Genomic DNA, 25,762 nt, shown 5'->3' with positions numbered 1-25,762 from the left:
CACCTCCCACCTCAGCACTGGGGACCTCAGATTATCCCTTTCTGGCTCTGGTACTGCTGTATGACAACTCTTCCTCTCCCATCATGGGCCGCAGTCGGGTCTGTGCACCTAACAACACTTTTCTGGCTTGTGATCAAGGTGTATACGTCTGCATTACCCCACGTGATCAATCATGCACGCTTGTCAGTCTCTTACCCGATCTTTCAGTCCTCCCTGGGAGCAATGCCCCACTCATATGGAGACCTCCTAGCCACCCTCAACGCTCCCCCACAGCCATCCCTCTTATCGTAAGCCTGCTGGCTGCATCAGGTGTTGCCCTCGGTGCCACTGACATTGCGATGTCTCAGGTTCAGTCCCAGGGGTTAACTCAACAACTCACAGCAGATTTTTCCGCCCTCACTCAGTCGGCCCTGGCCCTGCAGCACCAACTCAATTCACTGGCCTCAGTGGTCCTCCAAAACAGGTGTGGGCTTGACTTGCTCACGGCCATGCAAAGGGGGCTCTGCCTCTTCCTACAGGAGGAATGTTTCTATGGTAATGAGTCAGGGGTGGTCCAAGAAACTCTGACCCAATTACAGGAATGAGTACATCGCTGGTGGGAAACACTCCAGCGGACAACTTGGTGGGATACCCTCTCACAATAGTTCCCTTGGTTTGCCCCCCTTGTCAGCCCCCTCCTATTGCTTCTCCTCATAGTGGCATTTGGTCCTTGTATTCTTAATGCCCTTACTAGGTTTATTACTACTCAGATTGCTAAAAATCAAACTCCAGTTACTCCTTACTCACTATCACCCCTTAGAAGATGAAAATGATGCCCTCTAAACTAGGTGTTTAAAGGGACATCAACGGGGGGAATGATAAGGAAAATCTGTGTTCTAAGATGGCTGACCGAGCCAGTGAGAGAGTCCCAGTCCTTGCCCCTGGGCTCTTCCAAGTTCTTCTCCCTGCCCTGCTTTGTGCACGAACCAAAAGTGCCAAGTATGTGGAAGTAGAAGTGTATAAATTGCCCCCTTTGTTTGTGCTCCGGGCTTAGACCTTTGGAGACCACTCTCCTCTGAGCCTGCCAGTGTTAAATAAACCTCCTATCCTCCAAGATATCTTCTCCAAGTGCTGCTTGGTTCTTCCAATCAGGCGATCCAGTCCAGGATCCGTAAGAAAGAGACTGTCTTTTTTCCATTGCATATTTTTTCCTGATTTGTCAAAGGATAGTTGACCATACAGTTGAGAATCCATTTTGGGGCCTCTGTTCTGTTCCATTAATCTGTGTGTCTGTTTCTGTGCCAACACCATGTTGTCTCGGTGATCACAGCTTTGTAATATAGCTTGAAATCAGGCAACGTGATGCCCCCAGCTTTGTTTTTCTTTTTCAACACTTCATTGGTGATTCGGGGTCTTTTCTGGTTCCATACAAATTTTAGGATTGTTTGTTCCAGCACTTTGAAAAATGCCATTGGTATTTTGATCGGGATGGCATTGAAAGTATAGATTGTTCTGGGCAGCATAGACATTTTAACAATGTTTATTCTTCCAATCCATGAGCATGGAATGTTTTTCCATCTTTTAGTAGTCTTCTTTAATTTCTCTCATAAGTCTTCTGTAATTTCTAGAGTATAGATCCTTTACTTCTTTGGTTAGGTTTATTCCAAGGTATCTTATGGTTTTTGGTGCTACTGTAAATGGAATCAATTCTCTAATTTCTCTTTCTACAGTTACATTGTTAGTGTATAAGAAAGCAACTGATTTCTGTGCATTTTGTATCCTGCTACATTACTGAATTGCTATATGATTTCTAGTAATTTGGGGGTGGAATCCTTTGGGTTTTCCACATAAAGTATCATGTCATCTGAGGAGAGAGAGTTTGACTTCTTCTTTGCCAATTTGAATACCTTTTATTTCTTTTTGTCTGATTGCTGTTGCTAGGACTTCTAGTACTATGTTGAACAATAGTGGTGAGAGTGGGCATCCTTGTCATGTTCCTGATCTTAAGGGAAAGGCTCTCAGCTTTTCCACATTGAGAATGATATTCATTGTGAGCTTTTCATAGATGGTTTTTATGAAATTGAGGAATGTTCCCTCTATCCATACGCTCTGAAGTTTTAATCAGGAAAGGATGCTGTATTTTGTCAAATGCTTTTTCTGTATCAATTGAGAGGATCGTATGGTTCTTGTCTCTTCTCTTATTAATGTGTTCTATCACATTGATGGATTTGTGAATGTTGAACCACCCTTGCATCCCAGGGATAAATCCCACCTGGTCGTGATGGATAATCCTTTTAATGTACTGTTGGATCCTATTAGCTAGGACCAAGCCTTATTTAAAAACAAAAACAAAAACAGAAAACAAAAAACAAGAACCAAAAAATCCCGAATACATAAATTAACTTTACACCTTAAAGAACTGGAGAAAGAACAACAAATAAAGCCTAAGGCACACACGAGTTGAGAAATAATTAAGATTAGAGCAGAGATCAATGAATTAGAAACCAGAAATACAGTAGAGCAGATCAACAAAACTAGAAGCTAGTTCTTCGAAAGAATTAATAAGATTGATAAACTACTGGCCAGACTTCTTCAAAAGAAAAGAGAAAGGACCCAAATTAATAAAATTATGAATGAAAGGGGAGAGATCACGACTAACACCAAGGAAATAGAAACAATTATCAGAAATTATTATCAACAACTATATGCCAATAAATTAAGCAACCTGGAAGAAATGGATAGCTTCTGGAAATCTATAAACTACCAAGACTGAAACAGGAAGAAATTGACAACCTGAATAGACAAATAACCAGTAATGAGATTGAATCAGTGATCAAAACCTCCCAAAAAACAAGAGTCCAGGGCCTGATGGATTCCCTGGAGAATTCTACCAAACATTCAAAGAAGAAATAATACCTATTTTCCTGAAGCTGTTTCAAAAAAATATTATCAGAAGGAAAACTTCCAAACTCATTCTATGAGACCAGCAATACCTTGATCCCCAAAACAGGCAAAGACCCCATCAAAAGGAGAATTACAGACCAATACCCCTGATGAATATGGATGCCAAAATTCTCAACAAAAAGAAACATTTAAAAATTGCCTTATTTCTCATTCTTAAGTATTCTATGCTAACATTTTAAGCAATAAGGGTTCCACGTAATGGGTGATTGAAAATTTGCCATACACAGGGAAACAGGTTTGATTTGAGTTGCCTTTTGTTTTAATATTCAAATCAGAATTCAGACTTCTTTAAATTTTAAAAGCAAATAAGGTGATGGGCCATATATTGCAGTGTATCTTGGTAGTTTGAGGGAGCACCTCATAATCATGTACACTAATATTTCTGCACTGAAATATGTGAACATTAAGTGGGATAAGTTAAGGACTATACATAGCTTGTTAGTTGAGATCAGGTTTTGTCATCAAATTTGTTCTTGTCAGGTCATGCTTTTTTGTTTGTTTGTTTTTTATTTGAGTATAGTTGCCATACAATGTTATATTAGTTTCAGGTGTACAACATAGTAATTGGACAATTTTATACATTATGCTATGTTCACACAAGTATAGTTACCATCTGTTACCATCACTTTTACATGACTGTTACATTATCATTGACTATATTTTATATGCATCATCTTGTATTCCCAAAACTTATTCATTCTGTAACTGGAAGCCTGTATCTCCTACTTCCCTTTACCATTTCGCCCTTCACTTCCCTCTGACAACTATCACTTTGTTCTCTGTATTTATAGGTCTGATTCTGCTTTTTTTTTTATTATGTTATGTTAATCACCATACATTACATCATCAGTTTTTGATGTAGTGTTCCGTGATTCATTGTTTGCATATTACACCCAGTGATCCATTCAGTACATGCCCTCTTTAATACCCATCCCCAGGCTAACCTATCCCCCCACCATCCTCCCCTCTAGGACCCTCAGTTTGTTTCTCAGAGTCCATAGTCTCTCATGGTTTGTCTCCTCCTCTGATTTCCCCCCATTCATTTTTCCCTTCCTGCTATCTTCTTCTTTGTTTTAACATAAAATGTATTCTTTGTTTCAGAGGTACAGGTCTGTGATTCAACAGTCTTACACAATTCACAGTGCTCACCATAGCACATACCCTCCCCAATGTCTATCACCCAGCCACCCCATCCCTCCCACCCCCCTACTCCAGCAACCCTCAGTTTGTTTCCTGAGATTAAGAATTCCTCATATCAGTGAGATCATATGATACATGTCTTTCTCTGATTGACTTATTTCGCTCAGCATAATACCCTCCAGTTCCATCCACGTCATTGCAAATGGCAAGATTTCATTCCTTTTGATGGCTGCATATTACATTGTATATATATACCACATCTTTATCCATTCATCTGACAATTTCACATGTATAGTCAAGTCATGTTTTGCTACCAAATGTTATATATAACTTTCAGCTTTCAGAACTTCTTGGATTCTGGAATTGTTGATAAGAGATCATGGATATATATATATATATATATATATATATATATATATATATATCAGATGCATTCCAATATATATGTATATATCATGAGAATATGTATGTATATCATAAAAAATCAAATAGGGTTCCATGATCTCTTATGTTGCTTATGACAGCAACAGAACCATTCCAATATTTCAATTTTCCTGTGGAAGAGGATACTATATCAGTGGTTTCTGAACTTAGATGTGCATGTAAATCACCTGCCGAGTTTTTAAAAACTACAGATTTCTGAAAATCATGCCAAATATACCAAATTGAAAATTCCAGAGCTTGGGTCCCAGAAATCTATATTTATTTGGGTTTTATTGGTAATTTTGATACTGCTTGTGTGTGATGAGGTTTCAAGATCAAATCCAAATGGAAAATAAAAAGGGACAACATAAAAAGATTTTTCCACAGCTAAATGTATTCAGTTTCAAAAGCTGTCCCTTTTATTCCCTCCTTCCTACATTTTTGTGTTGATATATTCTTTTAATTATACCAGTTCATGAAATTAAAAAAAAAAAAGTCTGGGATCTGGTATGACATTGGTTTTTTAACTCTTTTCCCAGCAAAGCCCTTTTTAATGAATGAAGTCTTATGTGGAATCCTAATGTAAAATACAGATGAACAGTACTGTGTTTGTATAAACTTGCTTACAAGCTTAAATGAGTAATTAAGTCCTCTTGCCCAGCCCTACTGGTGCTTTTTTCCCAATATATCATGTGCCACTGCAAAACACTTTTATACTATTCATTTACATAAAACTCTTTGAGTATTTCTGTTAAGCACTATACTAGGCTGATAATATAAGGATGATTAGGATTCATCCTTATTCTCAAGGTGTCCATAGTCTGGTTGAAGAATCAGACATGTAAATGAGGAATTACAAAGAGCTACAGAAAAATACATAGCATGATTTATAAAGCAACATGGGAATATAGAGTAAGTAGCTACTGATACTGCAAACTTCAAATTAGTATTTCTATAGGTATACTTAAAGTTTAGAAACAGAATGTATGAGAACAGTCTCATGAACCATGAGAGACTATGGACTCTGAGAAACAAACTGAGGGTTTTAGAGGGGAAGTGTAGGAAACAGAACGCCACAATGACCACTGGTGCATGTTTGCTCAGACTCCGAGATCTCTGAGAAAACTCAAGATTGCAGGGTTAAAAATAACCCGAAAGGATCAGAGTGAAATGCCCTTGGAACGTGTGTGGTCAGTTCTAAAGTACGCAGCAGAAGATGCTTTGTGGATAGGAAGCCAACTGTAAACGGCACACTGTGCACTCCCCTCTTTTTTCCCTTGTCCTGTAAATTCTATTTTAAAGATTCTTACATGCTTGACTAATCCTGTATACAGGGAGGAATGTGCCTTACTACTCCCCTGCTGTAAATCATTATAGATCTATATCGCTGTAGAAGGTATATAAGAATATGGAAAATAAACCTCGGCACCTCAGGCTGTTTGCTCGGTGTCCCCTGTGCCTCGCTGTACTGTCGTCTCTTTTTCTCAGTTCCCTCACCGCCCCAGGTCCCTGACTCTCTGAGGTCGACAGGGAAGAGGGTGGGGGGATGGGTTAGCCTGGTGATGGGTATTAAGGCAGGCACGTACTGCATGGAGCACTGGGTGTTATAGGAAAACAATGAATCATGGATCACTACATCAAAAACTAATGATGTATTGTATGGTGACTAACATAACATAATAAAATTAATTTAAATTAAAAAAAGAAAAAACAGTCTTGGAGAGAAGCTATTTTATACTAAATTTATATCAAGCACAAACAGGTTCAGCTTATCCAAGGGACAATATTACTACACTTTCCTAACAGGGTTGTCCATATACCAGTATTGTTTAATACACGCTAATTGTCTTTTTTTCTTTTCATTTTCAAATAATCCTCCTTTTAAAAATTCAAAGATACCATCTTATGGATCAAGGACTATAAACAATTCGTCAATCTAACCTTTATTTCAAATGATTTTTTTTTACAAAAATCATGTAGCTTTAGTCCTCACTCCACCCCAAAAATGTACAAAAAAGAACAAAATATCAGTTACCTACCCCTGGGCTTAAGAAATAAAACATTACCAGTTTAGCTCCATTTTCCCACCAGAAGCAACCACTGTCTAAAAGTTCATATTTATCATTCCTATGTGTTTATATTTTAATACATAAATGTACATTCTTATGATGTAATTGTATCTTGCATATTTCCTAGTTTTATATGTGTGGTATCATATTGCCATTTTCTTTTTCAAGATGATGTTTGGGATTCATTATGTCATTTTCATTTTCACTTCCATATTGTTTTTCATTGCATAATATCACGCAATTTATCCATCGTATGAGTGATGAACATTTAAGGTGTTTCCATTTATTTTCTGTCATTACAAATAATACTGCTATAATCATTCTTGAACATATTTCCTATGTTGACTGGGGATAATGTCTCTAGGGTATATAACTCAGAATGGGACTTCTGTGTTGAAGAATATGTGTACTTTCTATTGTCTATGTAGACGTTTATATTATTTGAAAGTAATGATGCTGTAATGATTTTCAATATAATCTGTAGGTAATTTCGTTAATTCTTATTTTATTATTATTATTATTATTATTATTATTATTATTATTATTATTTTGTGATTTGTTTCTTATCATGCTTGCTAGGACTCCAGAACAATGCTTGAAAAACAGCAACAACAAAAAAAGTGCAGGAGAATAATTTTCTTGTTACTGATTTTAAAAACTTTTCTTTAATTTTTTTTTTTTTTATTTGACAGAGAGAGACACAGCGAGAGAGGGAACACAAGCAGGGGGAGTGGGAGAGGGAGAAGCAGGCCTCCCGCAGAGCAAGGAGCCCAATGCGGGGCTCGATCCCAGGACCCTGGGATCATGACCTGAGCCGAAGGCAGACGCTTAATGACTTAGCCACCCAGGCACCCCTTGTTACTGATTTTAAACGGAATTCTAACAATTCATTGTTAAGGATGATATTTGCTGTAGACTTTTGATAAGATACACTTTTTTAGGTTAAAGAAATTTGTTTCCTAGTTTACTAGGAGTTTAGTCATGAAACATTCATCTGAATGTTGGTTTGATGAATACATCAAACATTGGATTTTAATGTTTTTTCTTTATATATTGAGACTATCCTCTGTTCTCCAATTTAATCTCTTTATGTGGTTAAAATACATAGATCTTTTTTTTTAAGATTTTATTTATTTATTTGAGACAGAGAGAATGAGAGAGACAGAGAGCACATGAGAGGGGAGAGGGTCAGAGGGAGAAGCATGCTCCCTGCCGAGCAGGGAGCCCGATGCGGGACTCGATCCAGGGGCTCCAGGATCATGACCTGATCCGAAGGCAGTCGCTTAACCAACTGAGCCACCCAGACGCCCTAGATCTTTTGTTTTTTTAATTTATTATTTTTTTATTAAAAAAAATTATTATATTAGCCACCATACAGTACTTCATTAGTTTTTTGATGTAGTGTTCCATGATTCATTGTTTGCGTATAACACCCAATACTCATTGCAATACACCCCTTCCTTAAAACCCATCACTGACCTAATCCACCCCCACCCCCCTCCTCTCTGAAACCTTCAGTTTGTTGCCCAGAGTCCATAGTCTCTCATGGTTTGTCTCCCCTCTGATCCCCCCCCTTCATTTTTCCCTTCCTTCTCCTAATGTCCTCCATGCTATTCCTTATGTTCCACAAATAAGTGAAACCATATGATGGTTGTCTTTCTCTGCCTGACTTATTTCACTTAGCATAATTCCCTCCAATTCCATCCATGTCTATGCAAATGGTGGGTATTCAACCTTTCTGATGGCTGAGTAATATTCCATTGTATATATGGACTACATCAAGACACGTCTCCAAAGGCAAGAGGAACAAAAGCAAAAATGAACTTTGGCACTTCCTCAAGAGAAAAAGCTTCCGCACAGCAAAGGAAACAGTCAACAAAACTAAGAGGCATCCCACAGAAAGGGAGATGATATTTGCACATGACACTAGAGATAAAACATTGGTATCCAAGATGTATAAAGAACTCCTCATTCTCAACACCAAAAAACAATAATTCAGTCAAGAAATGGGCAAAAGACATGAACAGACACTTCTCCAAAGAAGACATACAAATGGCTAATAGACACATGAAAAAATGTTCAACATCATTAGCCTTCAGAGAAATTCAAATCAAAACTACATTGGGATACCAACTTACACCCGTTAGAATGGCCAAAATTAACAAGACAGGAAACAACAGATGTTTGGAGAGGATGTGGAGAAAGGGGAACCCTCTTACAGTGTTGGTGGGAATGTAAGCTGGTACGGCCACTTTGGAAAACAGTATGGAGGTTCCTCAAAAAGTTAAAAACAGAGCTACACTATGACCCAATGATTTCACTACTAGGTATTTACCCCAAAGATACAGATGTAGTGAAAAGAAGGGGCACATGCACCCCTGTGTTCATAGCACCAATGTCCACAATAGCCAAACTGTGGAAGGAGCCGAGATGCCCTTCAACAGATGAATGGATACAGAATATGTGGTCCATATTAAATTTATTTTTAATTTTTTAATTTTAAATTCAATTTAGTTAACATATACTGTATTATTAGTTTCAGGGGTAGAATTTAGTGACTCATCAGTTGCATATAACACCCAGTGCTCATTACGTCATGTACATTTCTTAATGCCCATCACCCAGTTACCCCATTTCCCCACCCACCTCCCCTCCAGCAACCCTTAGTTTGTTTCCTCTAATTAAGAGTTTCTTGTGGTTTGCCTCCCTTTCTGTTTTATCTTATTTTTCCTTCCCTTCCCCTATGCTCATCTGTTTTGTTTCTTAAATTCCACATATGAGTGAAATCATATGGTATGTCTTTCTCTGAGTGACTGACTTCGTTTAGCATAATGCCCTCTAGTGCCATCCACATCATTGGAAATGGAAAGATTTCATTCTTTTGGATGGATGAATAATAAATATTCCATTGTATATATGTATCACATCTTAGATTTCTGTAATATTAAACCATTCTTGTCTTTCTAAGATAAACCCATATAAGTATGAAGTACCTTTAGTATGTTGCTTTATTTCTAATATTTTATTTAGTATTTTTCCATCTCTGTTCATAAGAGAATTTGGTCTTTAATTGTCCATTCATACATACTATCATTTTTTTAATTTGGGTATCAAAGGTGAGAAACATTCCTTTTTCTATTTTTTGAAAGAGTTTGTGTAAGATTTGTTTTTTCCTCGGGGTGCCTGTGTGGCTCAGTTGGTTAAGCGACTGCCTTCGGCTCAGGTCATGATCCTGGAGTCCCAGGATCGGGTCCCGCATTGGGCTCCATGCTCGGCGGGGAGTCTGCTGCTTCTCCCTCTGACCCTCCTCCCTCTCATGCTCTCTGTCTCTCATTCTCTCTCTCTCAAATAAATAAATAAAATCTTTTTAAAAAATTTGTTTTTTCCTCAAATGATTGGTGTAATACACCAGTAAAAACATCAGAGCCTGTATCTTTTGTTAATTAATTAATATGTAAAAATGATATAATGTTTTAACATGAATTGAGAGTTTAGAATTATTCATTTCTTTTATTTTTTAGTTCATTTCATTGTATTTCTAGGGTTGTCCATTTTGTTTAAGACTTCCAATTTATTAGCATGATGTTCGTAATGTATTATTTTAAAATAATTCTAGTATATCTGTAGTTATTTCTCCTTTTTCATTCCTACGAAGTTGCTTTAAAAAAATTTATTTATTTTACAGAGAGAGACACAGTGAGAGAGGGAACACAAACAGAGGGGGTGGAAGAGGGAGAAGCAGGCCTCCCGCAGAGCAGGGAGCCCAATGTGGGGCTCGATCCCAGAACCCTGGGATCATGACCTGAGCTGAAGGCAGACACTTAACGACTGAGCCACCCAGGCGCCCCTCCTACGAAGTTTCTTTATGCCTTCTCTTTTTTCTTTGATCAGGTTCTACAGAGGAATGTGAATATTATCAGTTTTTACATAGAACTTAACCTTGGACTTTTTGATCCTTTCTATTATATCTTCATTTCTATTTTTTCCTGAGTTTTTTTCTTATGCTTTTTTGAGTATATTCCATATATTTCTTGACTTTGTAAGGTAAATGCTTATCATGTTAATTTTCAGCCTGCCTTTTCCATTGTGAATTTTTTTGATAATATATGTACACTTTTATTTATATTTTATTTTATTTTTTTATTATGTTCAGTTACCCAATATATAGGACATCATTAGTTTTTGATGTAGTATTCAGCGATTCATTAGTTGCATATATGTGCCCTCCTTATTACCCATTATCCGGTTATACCATCTCCCCCCCCAACATTCCTGTAATCCTAAGTTTGTTTCCTGGAGTCCAGAGTCTCTCATGCTTTGTCTCCCTCTCTGATTTCTTCCCATGCAGTTTTCCCTCCTTTTCCCTGTGGTCCTCTGCACTATTTCTTATGTTCCACATAGGAATGAAACCATATGATAATTGTCTTTCTCTGCTTGATTTATTTCACTTAGCATAATACCCTCCAGGTCCATCCATGTCGATGCAAATTGTGGGTATTCAACCATTCTGATGGCTGAGTAATATTCTGTTGTGTATATGAACCACATCTTCTTTATCCTTTCATCTGTTGAAGGACATCTCAGCTCCTTCCACAGTTTAGCTATTGTGGACATTTCTGCTATGAACATTGGGGTGCATGTGCCCCTTCATTTCACTACATCTGTATCTTTGGGGTAAATACCTAGTAGGGCAGTTGCCGGGTCATAGGGTAGCTTTGTTTTTAACTTTTTGAGGAACCTTCATACTGTTTTCCAAAGTGGCTGTACCAGCTTACATTCCCACCAACACTGTAAGAGCGTTCCCCTTTCTCCACATCCTCACCAACATCTGTTGTTTCCTGTCTTGTTAATTTTGGCCATTCTAAAGTGTGTAAGGAGGTATCTCATTGTGGTTTTGATTTGAATTTCCCTGATGGCTAATGATGATGAACATTTTTTCATGTGTCTGTTAGCCATTTGTATGTCTTCTTTGGAGAAGTGTCTGTTCATGTCTTCTGACAATTTTTTGACTGGATTATTTGTCTTTTAGGTGTTGAGTTTGAGAAGTTCTTTATAGATCTTGGATACCAGACATATATCTGTCTTGTCATTTGCAAATATCGTCTCCCATTCTGTGGGATGCCTCTTAGTTTTGTTGACTGTTTCCTTTGCTGTGCAGAAGCTTTTTCTCTTGATGAAGTGCCAAAGTTCATTTTTGCTTTTGTTTCCCTTGCCTTTGGAGATGTGTCTTGAAAGAAGTTACTGTGGCCAATGTCAAAGAGGTTAGTGCCTATGTTTTCCTGTAGGATTTTGATGGATTCCTGTCTCACATTTAAGTCTTTCATCCATTTAGATTTTATCTTTGTGTATGGTGTAAGAGAATGGTTGAGTTTCATATTCTGCATGTGGCTTCAATTTTCCCAGCACCATTTATTGAAGACTGTCTTTGTTCCATGGCATATTTTCTTCATGCTTTGTCAAAGATCTGTTGACCATAGAGTTGAGGGTCCATATCTAGGTTCTCTATTCTGTTCCATTGATCTGTGTGTCTGTTTTTTGCCAAAACCATGCTGTCTTGATGATCACAGCTTTGTAATATAGCTTGAAGTCAGGCAGTGTAATGCCCCCAGCTTTGTTTTTCTTTTTCAACATTTCCTTGGCAATTCAGGGTATTTTCTGGTTCCATATGAATTTTAGGGTTGTTTGTTCTAGCTCTGTGAAAAATGTTGATGGGATTTGATAGGGATTGCATTGAATGTGTAGATTGCTCTGGGAAGCATAGACATTTTAATAATGTGTGTTCTTCCAATCCATGAGCATGGAATGCTTTTCCATCTCTTTGTGTCTTCCTCAATTGCTTTCATCAGTGTTCTGTAGTTTATAGAGTACAGATCCTTTACCTCTTTGGTTAGGTTTATTCCTAGGTATCTTATATTTTTGTGTGTGTGTGTGCAGTTGTAAATGGGAATGATTTCTTAATTTCTCTTTCTGCAGTTACATTGTTACTATATAGGAAAACAACTGATTTCTGTGCATAGATTTTGTATCCTGCCACGTTGCTGAATTTCTCTATGAATTCTAGAAATTTCTGGGTGAAGTCATTTGGGTTTTCCACATAAAGTATCATGTCCGATCTGCAAAGAGAGAGAGTTAGACTTCTTCTTGGCAATTTGAATACCTTTTATATCTTTTTGTTGTCTAATTTCTAAAGCTAGGATGTCTAGTACTATGGTGAACAAAAATGTTGAGGGTGGGTATCCTTGTTGTGTTTCTGACCTTACAGGAAAAGCTCTCAGTCTTTTCCCCATTGAGAAATATATTTGCTGTGGGCTTTTCATAAATGGCTTTATGATATTGTGGTATGTTACCTCTATCCTTATATTTTGAAGCATTTTAATCAGGAAAATATGCTGTATGTTGTCAAATGCTTTGTCTGCACCAATTGAGAAGATCATATGGTTGTTGTCTCTTGTTTTTTTTTAATGTGATCTATCACATTGATTGATTTGCAGATGTTGAACCACCCTTGCATCCCAGGAATAAATCCCACCTGGTCATGGTGAATAATGCACTTAATGTACTGTTGGATCTTATTGCCTAGTATTTTTTTTTTACACTTTATTTATTGATTTGACAGAGAGATGGAGAGCACAAGTAGGCAGAGAGAGAGGGAGAAGCAGACTCTCCACTGAGCAGGGAGCCCGACGCAGGGCTCGATCTCAGGACCCCGGGATCATAACCTGAACCGAAGGCAGCCGCCCAACTGACTGACCCACCCAGGCGCCCCTATTGCCTAGTATTTTTTTTTTTTACATTTTTTTAATTCTTATGTTAATCCTCATACATTACATCATTAGTTTTAGATGAAGTGTTCCATGATTCATTGTTTGTGCATAACACCCAGTGCTCCATGCAGAATGTGCCCTCCTCAATACCCACCACCAGGCTAACCCATCCCCCCACTCCCCTCCCCTCTAGAACCCTCAGTTTGTTTTTCAGAGTCCATCGTCTCTCATGGTTCAGCTACCCCTCCGATTTCCCCCCCATCATTCTTCCCCTCCCGCTACCTTCTTCTTCTTTTTTTTTTTTCACGTATATTGCATTATTTGTTTCAGAGGTACAGATCTGAGATTCAACAGTCTTGCAAAATTCACAGCGCTTACCAGAGCACATACCCTCCCCAAGGTCTATCACACAGTCACCCCATCCCTCCCACCCCACCCCCCACTCCAGCAACTCTGTTTGTTTCCTGCAATTAAGAATTGCTCATATCAGTGAGATCATATGATACATGTATTTCTCTGTTTGACTTATTTCACTCAACATAATACCCTCCAGTTCCATCCACGTCGTTGCAAATGGCAACGTCTCATTCCTTTTGATGGCTGCATAATATTCCATTGTATATATATACCACTTCTTCTTTATCCATTCATCTCTCGATGGACATCTTGGCTCTTTCCACAGTTTGGCTATTGTGGACGTTGCTGCTATAAACATCGGGGTGCACTTACCCTTTCGGATCCCTACTCTTGTATCTTTGGGGTAAATACCCAGTAGTGCAATTGCTGGAACATATGGTAGCTCTATTTTCAACTATTTGAGGAACCTCCATACTGCTTTTCCAGAGTGGCTGCACCAGCTTGCATTCCCACCAACAGTGTAGGAGGGTTCCCCTTTCTCTGCATCCCCGCCAACATCTGTCGTTTCCTGACTTGTTAATATTATCCATTCTGACTGGTGTGAGGTGGTATCTCATTGAGGTTTTGATTTGGATTTCCCTGATGCTGAGCAATATTGAGCACTTTTTCATGTGTCTGTTGGCCATTTGGATGGCTTCTTTGGAAAAATGTCTGTTCATGTCTTCTGCCCATTTCTTGATTGGATTCTTTGTTCTTGGGTGTTGAGTTTGATGAGTTCTTTATAGATTTTGGATACTACCCCTTTATCTGATATATCATTTGCAAATATCTTCTCCCATTCTGTCGGTTGTCTTTTGGTTTTGTTGACTGTTTCCTTTGCTTTGCAAAAGCTTTTTATCATGATGAAGTCCCAATAGTTCATTTTTGCCCTTGCTTCCCTTGCCTTTGGTGATGTTTCTAGGAAGAAGTTGCTTCGGCTGAGGTCAAAGAGGTTGCTGCCTGTGTTTTCTTTTAGGATTTTGATGGACTCCTGTCTCACATTGAGGTCTTTTAACCATTTAGAGTCTATTTTTCTGTGTGGTGTAAGGAAATGGTCCAGTTTCATTCTTCTGCATGTGGCTATCCAATTATCCCAACATCATTTGTTGAAGAGACTGTCTTTGTTCCATTGGACATTCTTTCCTGCTTTGTCAAAGATGAGTTGACCATAGAGTTGAGGGTCCATTTCTGGGCTCTCTCTTCTGTTCCATTGATCTATGTGTCTGTTTTTGTGCCACTACTATGGTGTCTTGATGATGACAGCTTTGTAATAGAGCTGGAAGTCCGGAATTGTAATGCCGCTGGCTTTGCTTTTCTTTTTCAACATTCCTCTGGCTATGCAGGGTCTTTTCTGGTTCCATACTCATTTTAGGATTATTTGTTCCATTTCTTTGAAAAAAGTGGATAGTATTTTGATGGGGATTGCATTGAATGTGTAGATTGCTCTAGGTAACATTGACATCTTCACAATATTTGTTCTTCCAATCCATGAGCATGGAAAGTTTTTCCATTTCTTTGTGTCTTCCTCAATTTCTTTCATGAGTATTTTATACTTTTCTGAGTACAGATCCTTTGTTTCTTTGGTTAGATTGATTCCTAGGTATCTTATGGTTTTGGGTGCACTTGTAAATGGGATCGACTCCTTAATTTCTCTTTCTCCTGTCTTGTTGTTGGTGTATAGGAATGCCAATGACTTCTGTGCATTGATTTTATATCCTGCCACTTTGCTGAATTCCTGTATGAGTTCTAGCAGTTTTGGGGTGGAGTCTTTTGGGTTTTCCACATAAAGTATCATATCATCTGCAAAGAGTGAGAGTTTGACTTCTTCTTTGCCAATTTGGATGCCTTTGATTTCTTTTTGTTGTCTGATTGCTGTGGCTAGGACTTCCAATACTATGTTGAATAGCAGTGGTGATAGTGGACATCCCTGCCGTGTTCCTGACCTTAGGGGGAAAACTCTCAGTTTTTCCCCATTGAGAATTATATTCACTGTAAGTTTTTCATAGATGGCATTTATGGTATTGAGGTATGTACCCTCTATCCCTATACTCTGAAGAGTTTTGATCCAGAAAGGATGCTGTACTTTGTCAAAAGCTTTTTCTGCATCTATTGAGAGGATCATATGATTCTTGTTCTTTCTTTTGTTAATGTATTGTATCACATTGATTGATTTGCGGATGTTGAACCAACCTTGCAGCCCAGGGATAAATCCCACTTGGTCATGGTGAATAATCCTTTTAATGTACTGTTGGATCCTATTGGCTAGTATTGTGGTGAGAATTTTTGCATCCATGTTCATCAGGGATATTGGTCTGTAATTCTCCTTTTTGATGGGGTCTTTGTCTGGTTTTGGGATCAAGGTAATGCTGGCCTCATAAAATGAGTTTGGAAATTTTCCTTCCATTTCTATTTTTTGGAACAGTTTCAGAAGAATAGGTATTAATTCTTCTGGAAATGTTTGGTAGAATTCCCCTGGGAAGCCATCTGTCCCTGGGCTTTTGTTTTTTGGGAGATTTTTGATGACTGCTTCAATTTCCTTAGTGGTTATAGGTCTGTTCAGGTTTTCTATTTCATCCTGGTTCAGTTTTGGTAGTTGATACATCTCTAGGAATGCCTCCATTTCTTCCAGGTTACTGAATTTGCTGGCATAGAGTTGCTCATAATATGTTCTTATAATTGTTTGTATTTCTTTGGTGTTGGTTGTGATCTCTCCTCTTTCATTCATGATTTTGTTGATTTGGGTCATTTCTCTTCTCTTTTTGATAAGTCTGGCCAGGGGTTTATCAATCTTGTTAATTCTTTCAAAGAACCAGCTCCTAGTTTCGTTGATCTGTTCTACTGTTCTTTTAGTTTCTATTTCATTGATTTCTGCTCTGATCTTTATGATTTCTCTTCTCCTGCTGGGTTTAGGCTTTATTTGCTGTTCTTTCTCCAGCTCCTTTAGGTGGAGGGTTAGGTTGTGTACTTGAGACCTTTCTTGTTTCTTGAGAAAGGCTTGTATTGCTATATACTTTCCTCTTAGGACTGCCTTTGCTGCATCCCAAAGATGTTGAATAGTTGTGTTTTCATTTTCATTGGTTTCCATGTATTTTTTAAATTCTTCTTTAATTTCCTGGTTGACCCATTCATTCTCTTCTAGGATGTTTTTAGCCTCCATGTATTTGAGTTCTTTCCGACTTTCCTCTTGTGATTGAGTTCTAGTTTCAAAGCATTGTGCTCTGAAAATAGGCAGGGAATGATCCCAATCTTTTGGTACCGGTTGAGACCTGATTTATGACCTAGGATGTGATCTATTCTGGAGAATGTTCCATGGGGACTAGAGAAGAATGTGTATTCCGTTGCTTTGGGATGGAATGTTCTGAATATATCTGTGAAGTCCATTTGGTCCAGTGTGTCATTTAAAGTCTTTATTTCCTTGTTGATCATTTGCTTAGATGATCTGTCCATTTCAGTGAGGGGTGTGTTAAAGTCCCCCACTATTATTGTATTGTTGTCGATGTGTTTCTTTGCTTTTGTTATTAATTTGCCTTATATAATTGGCTGCTCCCATGTTAGGGGCATAGATATTTACAATTGTTAGATTTTCTTGTTGGATAGACACTTTAAGTAGGATATAATGTCCTTCCTCATCTCTTATTACAGTCTTTGGTTTAAAATCTAATTTGTCTGATATAAGGATTGCCACCCCAGCTTTCTTTTGGTGTCCATTAGCATGGTAAATGGTTTTCCACCCCCTCACTTTCAATCTGGGGGTGTCTTTGGTTCTAAAATGAGTCTCTTGCAGACAGCATATCTATGGGTCTTGTTTTTTAATCCAATCTGATAGTGTGTGTTTTTTGATTGGGGCATTAGCCCATTTACATTCAGGGTAACTATTGAAAGATAGGAATTTAGTGCCATTGTATTGCCTGTAAGGTGACTGTTACCATATATTGTCTGCGTTCCTTTCTGGTCTATGTTGCTTTTAGGCTCTCTCTTTGCTTAGAGGACCCCTTTCAAGATTTCCTGTAGGGCTGGTTTTGTGTTTGCAAATTCCTTTAGTTTTCGTTTGTCCTGGAAGCTTTTTATCTCTCCTTCAAATTTCAATGACAGCCTAGCTGGATATAGTAGTCTTGGCTGCATATTTTTCTCATTTAGTACTCTGAATATATCCTGCCCGTCCTTTCTGGCCTGCCAGGTCTCTGTGGTTAGGTCTGTTGCCAATCTAATGTTTCTACCCTTGTAGTTTACATATCTCTTCTCCCGAGATGCTTTCAGGATTTTCTCTTTGTCTATGAGACTCGTAAGTTTTACTATTAGATGTCGGGGTGTTGACCTATTTTTATTGATTTTCAGAGGGGTTCTCTGTGCTTCCTGGATTTTGATGCCTGTTTCCTTCCCCAAATTAGGGAAGTTTTCTGCTATAATTTGCTCCATTACACCTTCTGCCCCCCTCTCTCTTTCTTCTTCTTCTGGGATCCCAATTATCCTAATGTTGTTTCGTTTTATGGTATCGCTTATCTCTCGAATTCTGCCCTCGTGATCCAGTAGTTGTTTATCTCTCTTTTTCTCAGCTTCTTTATTTTCCATCATTTCATCTTCTATGTTACTGATTCTCTCTTCTGCCTCATTTATTCTAGCAGTTAGCACCCCCATTTTTTATTGCACCTCATTAATAGGCTTTTTGATTTCTACTTGGTTGGATTTTAGTTCTTTTACTTCTCCAGAAATGGTTTATCTAATAACTTCCATATTTTTTTCAAGTCCAGCTAGTATCTTTAAAGTGATGATTCTGAACTCTAGATCTGACATTGTACTAATGTCCGTATATAGTAGGTCCCTGGCAGTCGGTACTACCTCTTGTTCTTTTTGTTGAGGTGATTTTTTCTGTCTTGTCATTTTGTGCAGAGGAGAATAGATTAATGAGAGAACAAAATGGTAGCAGAGTAACAATGTCCCCAGAAAATATACTCTAAACAAATCAGAAAAGACCTGAAGCAGTGGAAAAAGAAATGGATAGAGAGAAAAAAGAAAAAGAAAAAAAAGAAAAAGAAAAAGATAAAAACAAACAAAACAAAACAACAACAACAAAAAACCAGAATGTGATCAAATATGATCAGGCTGGTATATAGATCATTGCCACACACTAGATTTTGGGTATATTTTGGTCTTTTAGACGAAAGTGCCTCCCAAAATTTTAAAGAAAGAAAAACTTATATATGTACAAAAATATGTGTTGATATGATGAAGGGATGGAATATGACTGTAAAGATGGAAATTATAAAAAATTTTATAAAAGGAATTGATAAGAAGTTGTTTGAAAAAAGAAAGAAGAGGATTTAAAAAAAGAAAAAAGAAAAAAAAAGGGAGAGAATGTGTTCAGGCAGGGGAGTAGAAAAAATCATATACTAGAGATTTAGGGTATATTTTAATCTGTTAGAAGAAACTATCTCAAAATTTTAAAGAGAGAACAACATATATATATATATATATATATATATATATATATATATATATATATATATATATATATGCCAAAAATACGGGTAACTACTATGAAGGGATAGAATATGACTCTAAAAATGAAAAATAAAAATGTTTTTTTTAATAAAAGGGATTGATAAGATGTTGGTTGAAAAAGGGAAAAAGAAAAATTCAAAAAAAAATGTTAAAAAAAATTAACTTTGAAAGACTAAAGAATCATGGTAAAAAAAACCATGAATTCTATGTGCAGTATTTCCCTAGCGCTGGAGTTCTGCCGTTCTCATTGATTGGTAAATTTGGTCTTGGCTGGCTGTCTTGCTGATTTTCTGGGGAGGGGCCTGTTGCCGTAGTTTCCAAAGGTCTCTGCCGGAGGTGGAATTGCCCTGCCCTTGCCCCCTCCCGGCTAAGTAATCTGCTCGGGTTTGCTCTCCAGGGCTTTTGTTCCCTGCGAGCTTTCCGTACAGCTTTGGAGGCGGAAAGTGAAAATGGCGGCCTCCCAATCTCTGTCCTGGAGGAGCTGAGAACTTGGGGCCCCGCTCCTCAGTGAGCCCCCAGAGAAAAGCCGTCAGTCACTCCTGTCTCCCCGGTCTCTGGCCGCACTCTGTGCTCACCTGGCCTGTGACCTCGCGTTTCTATCTCTGGCACCCGATCCCAGGTGGCGTCTCCAAACCCAGCAGATCCCTGCGGTGCACTCCCGTGCAGCTCCTCCCAGGGGAGGAAGGTGAGTCTCCCCCGATCTGCCGCTTGTTGGGTCCCTGCTGGAGGAGCAGGTGCCCAACTGTGCCGCAGATCCAGGTTTATGGCAACCCCAAGCTGAGAGCCCACACTTGGGCTCCGCCTCTGCAGCCGGCTTCCCTGCTCCGTTACCTGGGAGCTCTGCCACACTCAGGCACCCCCGGTCTTTCTGTGACCCTGAGGGTCCTGAGACCACACTGTCCCGGAGGGTTCCACCCTCCGCTTAGCCACCAGAGTGACGTCCCTCAGCGGAGCAGACTTTTAAAAGTTCCGAATTTGTGCTCCACGACTTTATCACTTGCCAGAAGCGGCGGATGGAGGCCCCTCTCCCGCCATCTATCCTCCCGAATATCACCTCAGATTCACTTCTCCGCACGTCCTACCTTCCAGAAAGTGGTCGCTTTTCTGATGAGAGCGTTGTTGCTCTTCTTTTCTTCGATCTCCTGTTGAGTTTGTAGGTGTTCAGAATGGTTTGATCCCTATCCAGCTGAATTCCTGATAGGAGACGAAATCCAGGTCTCCTACTCCTTTGCCATCTTGCTCCGCCCCCCCATTGCCTAGTATCTTAATGAGTATTTTGACTTCCATGTTTGTCAGGGATATTGGTCTTTAATTCTCCTTTTAGATGGAGTCTTTGGTTTTGGAATCAGGATAATGCTGGCTTCATAAAACGAGTTTGGAAGTTTACCTTCCCTTTTTATTTTTTGAAATAGTTTCAGTAGAATAGATATGATTTCTTCTTTAATTTTTGGTAGAATTCCCCTGGGTAGCCATCTGGCCCTGGACTCTTTGTTTTTTGGGAGGTTTTTGATTACTGTTTCAATTTCTTTGCTGGTTATTGGTCTGTTCACATTGTCTGTTTCTTCCTTTTCAGTCTTGGTAGTTTATAAGTTTCCAGAAATGCATCTGTTTCTCCCAGATTGCCTAGTTTGTTGGCATATAGCTGCTAGTAATAATTTCTAATAATTGTCTCTATTTCCTTGGTATTGGTCTTGATTTCTCCCCTTTCATTCATGATTTTATTAATTTGGGTCCTTTCTCTTTTCTTTTGGTTAAGTCTGGCTAGAGGTTTATCGATCTTATTCTTTCAATGAACCAGCTTCTAGTTTTGTTGATCTGCTCTACTGTTTTTCTGCTTTCTATTTCATTGATCTCTGCTCTAACCTTTATTATTTCTCTTCTCCTGCTTGGTTTAGGCTTTATTTGCTGTTCTTTCTCCAGGTCATTTAGGTGTAAGTTTAGCTTGTGCATTTGGGATTTTTCTACTTTTTTTGAGAGAGGCTTGGATGGCTATCTGCTTCCCTCTAAGGACCACTTTTGAAGTATCCAGTATGTAGTGAATTGATGTGTTTTCATTTTCATTGGTATTGCATGAATTGTTTAAGTTCCTCTTTAATTTCCTGACTGAACCACCCATTCTTTAGCAGGATGCTTTTTAACTTCAAGTGTGTGCATTCCTTCCAATTTTTTTCTTGTGGTTGTGTTCCACTTTCAAAGCATTTTGTTCTAAAAATATGAATGGAATAGTCTCATTCTTTTGGTATCCATTGAGACCTGATTTGTGACCCAGAATGTGGTCACATATTCTTTCAGTTTCTGCCAGTCCTGGAAGCTCTTTATCTCTCTCTCCATTCTGATTGACGGCCTTGCTGGATAAAGTATTCTTGGCTGCCTATTCTTGTCATTTAGTACCCTGAATATATCTTGCCAGCCCTTTCTAGCTTGCCAGGTCTCAGTGGATAGGTCTGATGTTATTCTGATGTTCCTCCCTCTGTACATAAAGAATCTCCTCTCCCTAGCTGCTTTCAGGATAGCTTCCTTGGCTCTAAGATTTGCAAGCCTCACTCTTATATGTCAATGTATTGATCTATTTTTTAATTATTTTTGGAGGGGTCCTCTCTGCCTCTTGGACACAAATGCTTATTTCCTTCCCTAGATTAGGGAAGGTCTCAGCTATGATTTGCTCAAATATACCTTCTAGTCCTCTCTCTCTCTCCACCTACTGGGGGATCCCAATAATTCTGACATTGGAATGTTTCATGGCATTATTGATTTCTCTAAGTCTGTTTTCATGAGCTACTAGCTGCCTATCCCTATCTTACTCAGCTTCCTTCCTTTCTATCAGGCTATCTTCTAGATCACTGATTAGTTCTTCTGCCTCATTTACCCTGGCTGCTAAAGTATCCAGTTTAGACTGCATCTCATTCATAGCATTTTTATTTTTTTTATTATTTTTTTAAATTAATTTTTTTTAAAGATTTTATTTATTTATTTATTAGAGAGCGAGTGAGAGAGAAACAGCATGAGAGAGGAGAGGGTGAGAGGGAGAAGCAGGCTCCCCGCTGAGCCGGGAGCCCGACGTGGGACTCAATCCCAGGACCCTGGGATCATGACCTGAGCCGAAGGCAGTCGCTTAACCAACTGAGCCACCCAGGTGCCCCTCATTCATAGCATTTTTAAGTTTGGCCTGATTAGATCTCATTTCTGCCCTTAGACTTTATATATTGTCACCCATTTTTTTGTCGAGGCTAGCTATTGACTTCATGTTTGCTATCCTGAAGAGTATCTCTGACATCTTGCTTATATCCGTATCCATTAATTCTGTAGCAGAGGACATTGTCTCTGGTTGTTTTCTTCATTGGGAGTTCCTCCTCCTTGTCAAGAGATGGTTGAACGAATGAACATAGTTTAAAATATCAACCATGATCCAAAAAAAATGCACCTTATAAAAAATCCAAAGTGGTTGAAAATGACCACAGATATGGTTAGAGAGAGATCAATGATGCCATGAAACATTCCAATGTTAGAATTATTGGGATCCCCAAGTAGGTGGAGAGAGAGAGAGGACTAGAAGGTATATTTGAGCAAATCATAGCTGAGACCTTCCCTAATCTAGGGAAGGAAATAAGCATTTGTGTCCAAGAGGCAGAGATGACCCCTCCAAAAATAAATAAAAATAGATCAACACATTGACATATAAGAGCCAGGATGATCCAAAACAATAAAAAAGAAAAAAAAAACTAAAAAAAGAAAAAGAAAGGGGGTGCAAGGAGAGAGATTATAATATCTCAGAGTGAACAAAGCAGGGTGATCTGCCTATTCCTGATGACTTTTGGTCTCTGTGTTAGACAACACTATATCCCAGAATTGCAATAAATTCAGAACGAATATATATATGGGCTAGTATGGGACATAAAGCTATAAAACATAGATGTGAAAAAAATAAGTTAAGTGACTTAAAAACATCAGTTGGAATATAAGAATCTATTTGATACAGAAACAGGGTAAAAAGTAGAAAAAAGAAAAAAAGAAAGAATAAGAAAAGAAACTAAAAAAGAAATGTAAGATTTTAGCCTGAAGTATAAACGAGTCATGAGGGAACACCTGGAGCTCCCTATATTATTTTACCCTGGCATTGGAGTTTTACAGTCCTGTGGGAAATAACCTTATCATTCACTCGTTCTTCCTGTCTGTCTTCTGGGGGAGGGGCCTGCTGCTCAGCCTCTCAGGTGTCTTTGCCTGGGTGGAGTTGCCCCACCCATTGTCAGGGGGCTGGGCTTAATGTGAGCTGGTTGGATTTTTGGCTTTTGTTCCCTGGCATCTTTCTGCTTCTCTTTAGAGGGTCAGAGCAAATATGACCGAGCGGGAATCCCCAGCACAGAGCCACAAGTTTGCAGTATCTCCCCCCGCCCCGCCCCCGCAACAAATCCTCCAGGTCAAACCCTCTCCACCTCTGCACGTATCAAACTCCACAGACTTGCTCAATTTGTGCCTGCTGCACCTCTCCCCAGGGAATCACAGGGACCACTGAGCATCTCTGTGCTTTGTGACTTTGCAATTGTTAGCAGCGTTCCACTATGAGGTCGCACGTGCACCCTCTTCTGCAGCTTCCAGGTCATTCTGGGTGCTGCCCCAGTGTCCCTTTGGGGTTCACACTACCCTGAGAGCTATTGCACAGTCGTGGGCTCTTTGTGTGCCCAACTGCTGAATCCCACGGCTCCTACCAGCTGCACCCCTCCTGGGGGAGTTACAGGGACCCTTGAACATCTCTGTGCTTTATGACTCTTCAACTGCTAGTGGCCATGGGCTCTCATGTGCACCCTTTTCCGCAGCTCCCTGGTCATGCTGGATGCTGCCCCAGTGTCCCTTCGTGGGCCACACCGCCCTGAGAGCTGTTGCCCTGCCATGAGCGCAAGCCGTTTCCTATCTCCCATAGGATGTTAAACAGCCCACACCTTCTAGTCCTTTTCAGAGTGGTCAGGCAGAAGGCAGTCTCCCTACCCACTTGGCTCACAGTTTATTGTGACCAGAGCTGAGAGTCCCTTCTAGGCTTGCTGACTATAAATAGTCTCCCCACTCCAGTGTTTGGGCACTCTATTGGTGCAGGCCCCCACATTCTTTCTGAATCTCCTGGAATCCTGAGACCACAATGATCCACCTAGAATTCTACCCTATTCATCTCCTGTGCCCTTTTCAGAAGGGGGTGCCTCTCACTAGAGCAGATTTCCAAGGGTCCTGATTTTTTGCTCTGGTGTTATATCACTTTCTGGTGGCCAGCTTATGGAGGTTCCCTCCCCCCTCCATTTATCTTCCAATATTTCCCCTGAAGATCCCATGTTCCACACCTCCTACCTTGCAAAAAATAGTCATCTTTCTGCTTGTGGAGATCCAGATAAATCTTCTTATATATCACGTTGAATTCATGTATGTTTAGAATATTTCATAGGTATCCAACTAAATTTGAGGGACCAGATGAAATGAGGTCCCCTATTCTGCCACCATCTTGCCCCTCTCTCCATATGTACACTTTTTAAAATACAAGTATAATTATCATACAGTGTTATATTAGTTTCAGGTTACAATATAATGATTCAACAATTTTATACATTGCTCAGTGCTCATCACAATATGTAAACACTTAATCCCCTTCACCTATATCACCCATCCTCCCATCCACCTCCCCTCTGGTAAACACCAGTTTGTATTCTGTATTGAAGAATATGTTTTATTGTTTGTATCTTTTTTTCTTTGTGTATTTGTTTCTTAAATTCCACATGAGTGAAGTCATATGGTATTTGTCTTTCTGTGACTTATTTTACATAGCATTATACCCCTTTAGATCTATCCATGTTGTTGCAAATGGCAAGATTTCATTCTTTCATAGGGCTGAGTAATATTCCATGTTGTATGATACTAATTCTTTTTTTTTTTTTAAAGATTTTATTTATTTATTTGACAGAGAGAGACACAGCGAGAGAGAGAACACAAGCAGGGGGGAGTGGGAGAGGGAGAAGCAGGCCTCCTGCTGAGCAGGGAGCCCAATGCGGGGCTCGATCCCAGGACCCTGGGACCATGACCTGAGCCGAAGGCAGATCCTTAATGACTGAGCCACCCAGGCACCCCATAATACTAATTCTTTATCCATTCTTTTTTGAATGGACATTTGGTTTGCTTACCTATCTTGGTTATTGTAAATAATGTTGCAATAAATTGTAGTGGTGCATATATCTTATTGAATTAGTATTTTCATTTTCTTCAGGTAAATACCCAGTAGTGGAATTATTGATCATATGGTCATTCTGTTTTTTTTTTTTTAATTTTTGAGGAAACTCTGTACTATTTTCCATAGTGACTGCAACAACTTGCAGTAGTATTAATAGTACACAAGGATTCATTTTTCTCCATATTCTTGCCAAAACTTGTTGTTTCTTGTGTTATTGATTTTAGTCATTCTGACAGGTATGAGGTGATAACTCATTGTAGTTTTGGTTTACATGTCCTTGATGATTCATGATCTTGAGCATCTTTTCATGTGTTTGTAGGTAATCT

Source organism: Mirounga angustirostris, unplaced genomic scaffold (assembly GCF_029215605.1).
Source record: "Mirounga angustirostris isolate CCGP_5_RB_7025 unplaced genomic scaffold, mMirAng1.0.hap1 SCAF_11, whole genome shotgun sequence".
Lineage (NCBI taxonomy): Eukaryota > Metazoa > Chordata > Mammalia > Carnivora > Phocidae > Mirounga > Mirounga angustirostris.
This window is presented reverse-complemented; position numbering follows the sequence as displayed.